This window comes from Bos taurus, chromosome 7 (assembly GCF_002263795.3).
Source record: "Bos taurus isolate L1 Dominette 01449 registration number 42190680 breed Hereford chromosome 7, ARS-UCD2.0, whole genome shotgun sequence".
Taxonomy (NCBI): domain Eukaryota; kingdom Metazoa; phylum Chordata; class Mammalia; order Artiodactyla; family Bovidae; genus Bos; species Bos taurus.
In genome coordinates this window covers 8,960,546-8,966,893 of record NC_037334.1, presented here as the reverse complement: position 1 = coordinate 8,966,893, position 6,348 = coordinate 8,960,546, and positions in this window count along the sequence as shown.

Below are 6,348 nucleotides of genomic sequence, written 5' to 3'. Positions count from 1 at the left end.
GCCCACTCCAGTATTCTTGTGGGAGGAGGGTTCAGGATGGGGAACACATGTACACCCATGGCAGAGGCATGCTGATGTATGACAGAACCAATACAATATCGTAAAGTAAAAAAACTAAAAAATAAAAAAACACACACAAAAAAACACACATATCTTTCACAGTTACATAAACATCCTTGGTGGAGGAGACTGAAACTGTGTATACTTGACTAACGTAGGACTACTGTCTTGATACTCAAACTGTGATCCACAGACCAAGCCCTACAAGTTCATCGATACCTAAGAACTTGTTTGAAAGGCAGTTCCTGTGTCTGCTAGAGACCCAGTGAACCATAATTTGCATTTGAACTACAAACCTTGATGATTTGTATGTATAATGAGCTTATTGGAGCTCTGGTCTAGAATAGGTTTTCTTACTGTTTGCATTTGGGGCAGGAACATTACTTCTTTGGGATTCTGTCCTGTGGGATATAGGAGATAAGTAGTATCTTTTTCAGTTCAGTTCAGTCACTCAGTCGTGTCTGATTTGCGACCCCATGTATCACAGCACACCAGGCCTCCTTGTCCATCACCAATTCCCAGAGTTCACCCAAACTCATGTGCATCGAGTCGGTGATGCCATCCAACCATCTCATCCTCTGTTGTCCCCTTTTCCTCCTGCCCCCAATCCCTCCCAGCATCAGAGTCTTTTCCAATGAGTCAGTTCTTCACATGAGGTGGCCAAAGTATTGGAGTTTCAGCTTTAGCATCATTCCTTCCAATGAACACTGAGGACTGATCTCCTTTAGGATGGACTGGTTGGATCTCCTTGCAGTCCAAGGGACTCTCAAGAGTCTTCTCCAATACCACAGTTCAAAAGCATCAATTCTTCAGCACTCAGCTTTCTTCACAGTCCAACTCTCACATCCATACATGACCACAGGAAAAACCATAGCCTTGACTAGACGGACCTTTGTTGGCAAAGTAATGTCTCTGCTTTTGAATATGCTATCTAGGTTGGTCATAACTTTCTTTCCAAGGAGCAAGCATCTTTTAATTTCATGGCTGCAGTCACGATCTGCAGTGATTTTGGAGCCCCCCAAAATAAAGTCTGACACTGTTTCCACTGTTTCACCATCTAGTTCCCATGAAGTGATGGAGCCAGATGCCATGATCTCAGTTTTCTGAATGTTGAGCTTTAAGCCAATTTTTTCACTCTCCTCTTTCACTTTCATCAAGAGGCTTTTGAGTTCCTCTTCACTTTCTGCCATAAGGGTGTCCTCTGCATACCTGAGTTTACTGATATTTCTCCTGGCAATCTTGATTCCAGCTTGTGCTTCTTTTAGCCTAATGTTTCTCATGATGTACTCTGCATATAAGTTAAATAAACAGGGTGACAATATACAGCCTTGATGTACTCCTTTTCCTATTTGGAACCAGTCTGTTGTTCCATGTCCAGTTCTAACTGTAGCTTCCTGACATGCATGTAGGTTTCTCAAGAGGCAGGTCAGGTAGTCTGGTATCTCTTTCAAAATTTTCCACAGTTTATTGTGATCCACACAAAGTATCTTTTTGCTGCTGCTGCTAAGTCGCTTCAGTCGTGTCCAACTCTGTGCAACCCCATAGATGGCAGCCCACTAGGCTCCCCCGTCCCTGGGATTCTCCAGGCAAGAATACTGGAGTGGGTTGCCATTTCCTTCTCCAATCAAAATATCTTTTTAGACATTACCAAATATCCCTAGCAGCAAAATCACCTTGGCTGAGAATCACTGCTCAGAGTGAGAACTGGAGGCATGGTGACACACTCCAGTCAAGATTCCATCCCTTACTTTGTTTACACTTGTAATCAGAACACTGAGTCCCTCTGAATCCTATTTCTACACTGGAGAATGGAGTTCATAAAAGTATTGCTTCATAGAATACATTGTTGTAGAAATTAAATTTGACAGTCAGCTAAGCTAGTGATGCATAACAATATATATGTATATGTCTTTCATAGTTACAAATATTTTATACTGAGGACTCTTAAAGGACAGCCATTAACTCCTGATATGAGTAGGGAATCCTTATTGGCTTTGCAAAAACTTGCATGAAACCAAGGATTATAATATCCAAGTTTTATATTAAAGGAGAAAAGTTATCCCCTTTTGAAGAAGGGAATAGTCATATTCAGAGGTTTCAGGGGTTGTGTTCCCAACAAAAACCAAAGCTTTGAAGGCCCTGGGGATCTAGTTGAGGCAAATTACCCATAGTATATTAATGAGATAATTTGAACTCAGGGATGTGATGAGGTGCTGGGAGGCTTAGCGCTTTGGAAGGAGGAGAGGTAAAGTCAAAGGAGCTATAAAAACTGAATTCACCTAACTTATAATGCAGTCTCCTAGGAACAGAATCAGCAGGGAAAAAAAAAAAATTCTATCCAGATCAGTGTCTTTAAGGGAAATAATGTACTTAGAAGCTGAATTAACAAGAGGAAAACATGCCTAATGGACTGACACAGGAAGCTGTAAACATTTCCTCTGCCACAGTCCCTCAGCCTGTGCCTCTTTGATTGCATAGGATGTGGTTATTTACTTTTGCAGTCCTACATCTGGCTGGGAGACTAATGCTTGATTTTTATCCTTTCCTGTTTTCTTGTTTGAGGATAAAAACTTTGATCTGCCTTGTCAATTAATTAGGGAGAAATTTTGACCTTCACAGAGAAGTCATCCACCCAGCGTTCCCAAGCAGGTGAGTCTGAGAGCCCCACAGACTTTGGAGGGGAGAATTAGAGAGGATGGAAGCCAGGAACGTGTACCTAACTAAGGTCACCTGATGACCAATCGAGCATAGCCCAGATGTAGAGGTCTCTGTGGTTGTTTGCTGCTTTTCATAATAATGCATTTATTTATGATGTAAAAAAAGTGACCATTGCACTTGGAAACAAGGATGTCAGTTTTGACAATTAAATCTGCTGGAAGCCCAATAGAAGAGGAAATGGGAGACACAGGATATTACCTGTGGTGGGACACACAGTGAAGTGACAGCATTTCTTTTTATTGTAAGATGGGGCATATTAGACTCGGTTTCTACATGCAGGAGAAAGATCTGTACCCAGGACTGTTTGCAAAGACGTGCTTGCAATACTTGTGCAATAAACACACACATTACAGTACTTTCTCTAATGCTAGGTATTCATGTAAGGGGAAAAAATAAAAAAACAAACTTAGTTACATAGGTGAAAAGATGTATGATAATGAGGTTAACTTTTTAATTATTATATTACCTATGAGGTTGAATACAGTTGATGATTTGTTAGCCATTCAGTGTTTTTCTATTTAAACATGTCTTTACAATTCTTCTGTTTTATAAAGTGCTGTCACTTATTTTTTATTTTTAATTGGATCCTTTGAAAGAAGAAATTGTTTTCCCTTTTCTTTCTCTTTTTTTTTTTTGAATTAACCAACTCATTTATTTTTCCATTTAGATTTCTGCCACTTTCTGTTTCCTGTACATTTTTTTAAATTTTATTTTATTTTTAAACTTTACAATATTGTATTAGCTTTGCCAAATATCGAAATGAATCTGCCACAGGTATAACCGTGTTCCCCATCCTGAACCCTCCTCCCTCCTCCCTCCCCTACACTCCCTCTGGGTCATCCCAGTGCACCAGCCCCAAGCATCCAGTACTTATTTTAATTGGAGGCTAATTACTTTACAATATTGTACTGGTTTTGCCATACGTCAACAAGAATCTGCCACAGTTGTACACATGTTCCCCATCCTAAAATCCCCTCCCATCTCCCTCCCCATACCATCCCTCTGGGTCATCCCAGTGCACCAGCCCCAAGCATCATGTATCCTGCATCGAACCTGGACTGGTGATTCATTTCTTATATGATATTATACATGTTTCAATGCCATCCTCCCAAATCATCCCACCCTCTCCCTCTCCCAGAGTCCAAAAGACTGTTCTATATATCAGTGTCTTTTTTTGCTGTCTTGCTTACAGGGTTATCGTTACCATCTTTCTAAATTCCATCTATATCCTTCAGTATACTGTATTAATGTTTTTCTTTCTGGCTTATTTCACTCTGTATAATCAGCTCCAGTTTCATCCACCTCATTAGAACTGATTCAAATGTATTCTTTTTAATCGCTGCGTAATACTCCATTGTGTAAATGTACCACAGCTTTCTTATCCATTCATCTGCTGATGGACATCTAGGTTGCTTCCATGTCCTGGCTATTATAAACAGTGCTGCGATGAACATTGGGGTACATGTGTCTCTTTCAGTTCTGGTTTCCTCAGTGTGCATGCCCAGCAGTGGGATTGCTGGGTCATAAGGCAGTTCTATTTCCAGTTTCTTAAGGAATCTCCACACTGTTCTGCATAGTGGCTGTACTAGTTTGCATTCCCACCAATAGTGTAAGAGGGTTCCCTTTTCTCCACACCCTTTTCAGCATTTATTGCTTGTAGACTTTTAGATCACAGCCATTCTGACTGGCGTGAAATGGTAACTCATTGTGGTTTTGATTTGCCTTTCTCTGATAATGAGTGATGTTGAGCATCTCTTCATGTGTTTGTTAGCCATCTGTATGTCTTCTTTGGAGAAATGTCTGTTTAGTTCTTTGGCCCATTTTTTGATTGGGTCATTTATTTTTCTGGAGTTGAGCTGTAGGAGTTGCTTGTATATTTTTGAGATTAGTTGTTTGTCTGTTGCTTCATTTGCTATTATTTTCTCCTATACTTTTTTTTTGTTTGTTTGTTTGTTTTAATTTTTTATTCCTTTATTTCTCATGTGTTCCCCATCCTGAACCCTCCTCCCTCCTCCCTCCCCATACCATCCCTCTGGGTCGTCCCAGTGCACCAGCCCCAAGCATCCAGCATCGTGCATTGAACCTGGACTGGCATCTCGTTTCATACATGACATTTCACATGTTTCAATGCCATTCTCCCAAATCTTCCCACCCTCTCCCTCTCCCACAGAGTCCATAAGACTGTTCTATACATCAGTGTCTCTTTTGCTGTCTTGTATACAGGGTTATCGTTACCATCTTTCTAAATTCCATATATATGCGTTAGTATACTGTATTGGTGTTTTTCCTTCTGGCTTACTTCACTCTGTATAATAGGCTCCAGTTTCATCCACCTCATTAGAACTGATTCAAATGTATTCTTTTTAATGGCTGAGTAATACTCCATTGTGTATATGTACCACAGCTTTCTTATCCATTCATCTGATGATGGACATCTAGGTTGCTTCCATGTCCTGGCTATTATAAAGAGTGCTGCGATGAACATTGGGGTACACGTGTCTCTTTCAGTTCTGGTTTCCTCAGTGTGTATGCCCAGCAGTGGGGTTGCTGGATCATAAGGCAGTTCTATTTCCAGTTTTTTAAGGAATCTCCACACTGTTCTCCATAGTGGCTGTACTAGTTTGCATTCCCACCAACAGTGTAAGAGGGTTCCCTTTTCTCCACACCCTCTCCAGCATTTATTATTTGTAGACTTTTGGATCGCAGCCATTCTGACTGGTGTGAAATGGTATCTCATAGTGGTTTTGATTTGCATTTCTCTGATAATGAGTGATGTTGAGCATCTTTTCATGTGTTTGTTAGCCATCTGCATGTCTTCTTTGGAGAAATGTCTATTTAGATCTTTGGCCCATTTTTTGATTGGGTCATTTATTTTTCTGGAGTTGAGCTGTAGGAGTTGCTTTTATATTTTTGAGATTAGTTGTTTGTCAGTTGCTTCATTTGCTATTATTTTCTCCCATTCTGAAGGCTGTCTTTTCACCTTGCTTATAGTTTCCTTTGTTGTGCAGAAGCTTTTAAGTTTAATTAGGTCCCATTTGTTTATTTTTGCTTTTATTTCCAATATTCTGCATGGTGGGTCATAGAGGATCCTGCTGTGATATATGTCAGAGAGTGTTTTGTCTATGTTCTCCTCTAGGAGTTTTATAGTTTCTGGTCTTACATTGAGATCTTTAATCCATTTTGAGTTTATTTTTGTATATGGTGTTAGAAAGTGTTCTAGTTTCATTCTTTTACACGTGGCTGACCAGTTTTCCCAGTACTACTTGTTAAAGAGATTGTCTTTTCTTCATTGTATATTATTTCTTTCTTTTTTAACAAAAGTTGTATGGCAAGTCATTCTTTATATACACACACACACACACACACACACACATTTGTGGGGATTGTATGTTGTTGTTGTTGTTTGGTCACCAAGTTAAGTCCAACTGTTTGCAACCCCATGAAATATAGCCTACCAAGCTCCTCTGTCCATGGGATTTCCCAGGTAAGAATACTGGAATGGGTTGCCATGCCCTCTTCCAGGGATCTTCCTGACCCAGGTATCTAACCCAGGTCTTCTGCATTGGCAGG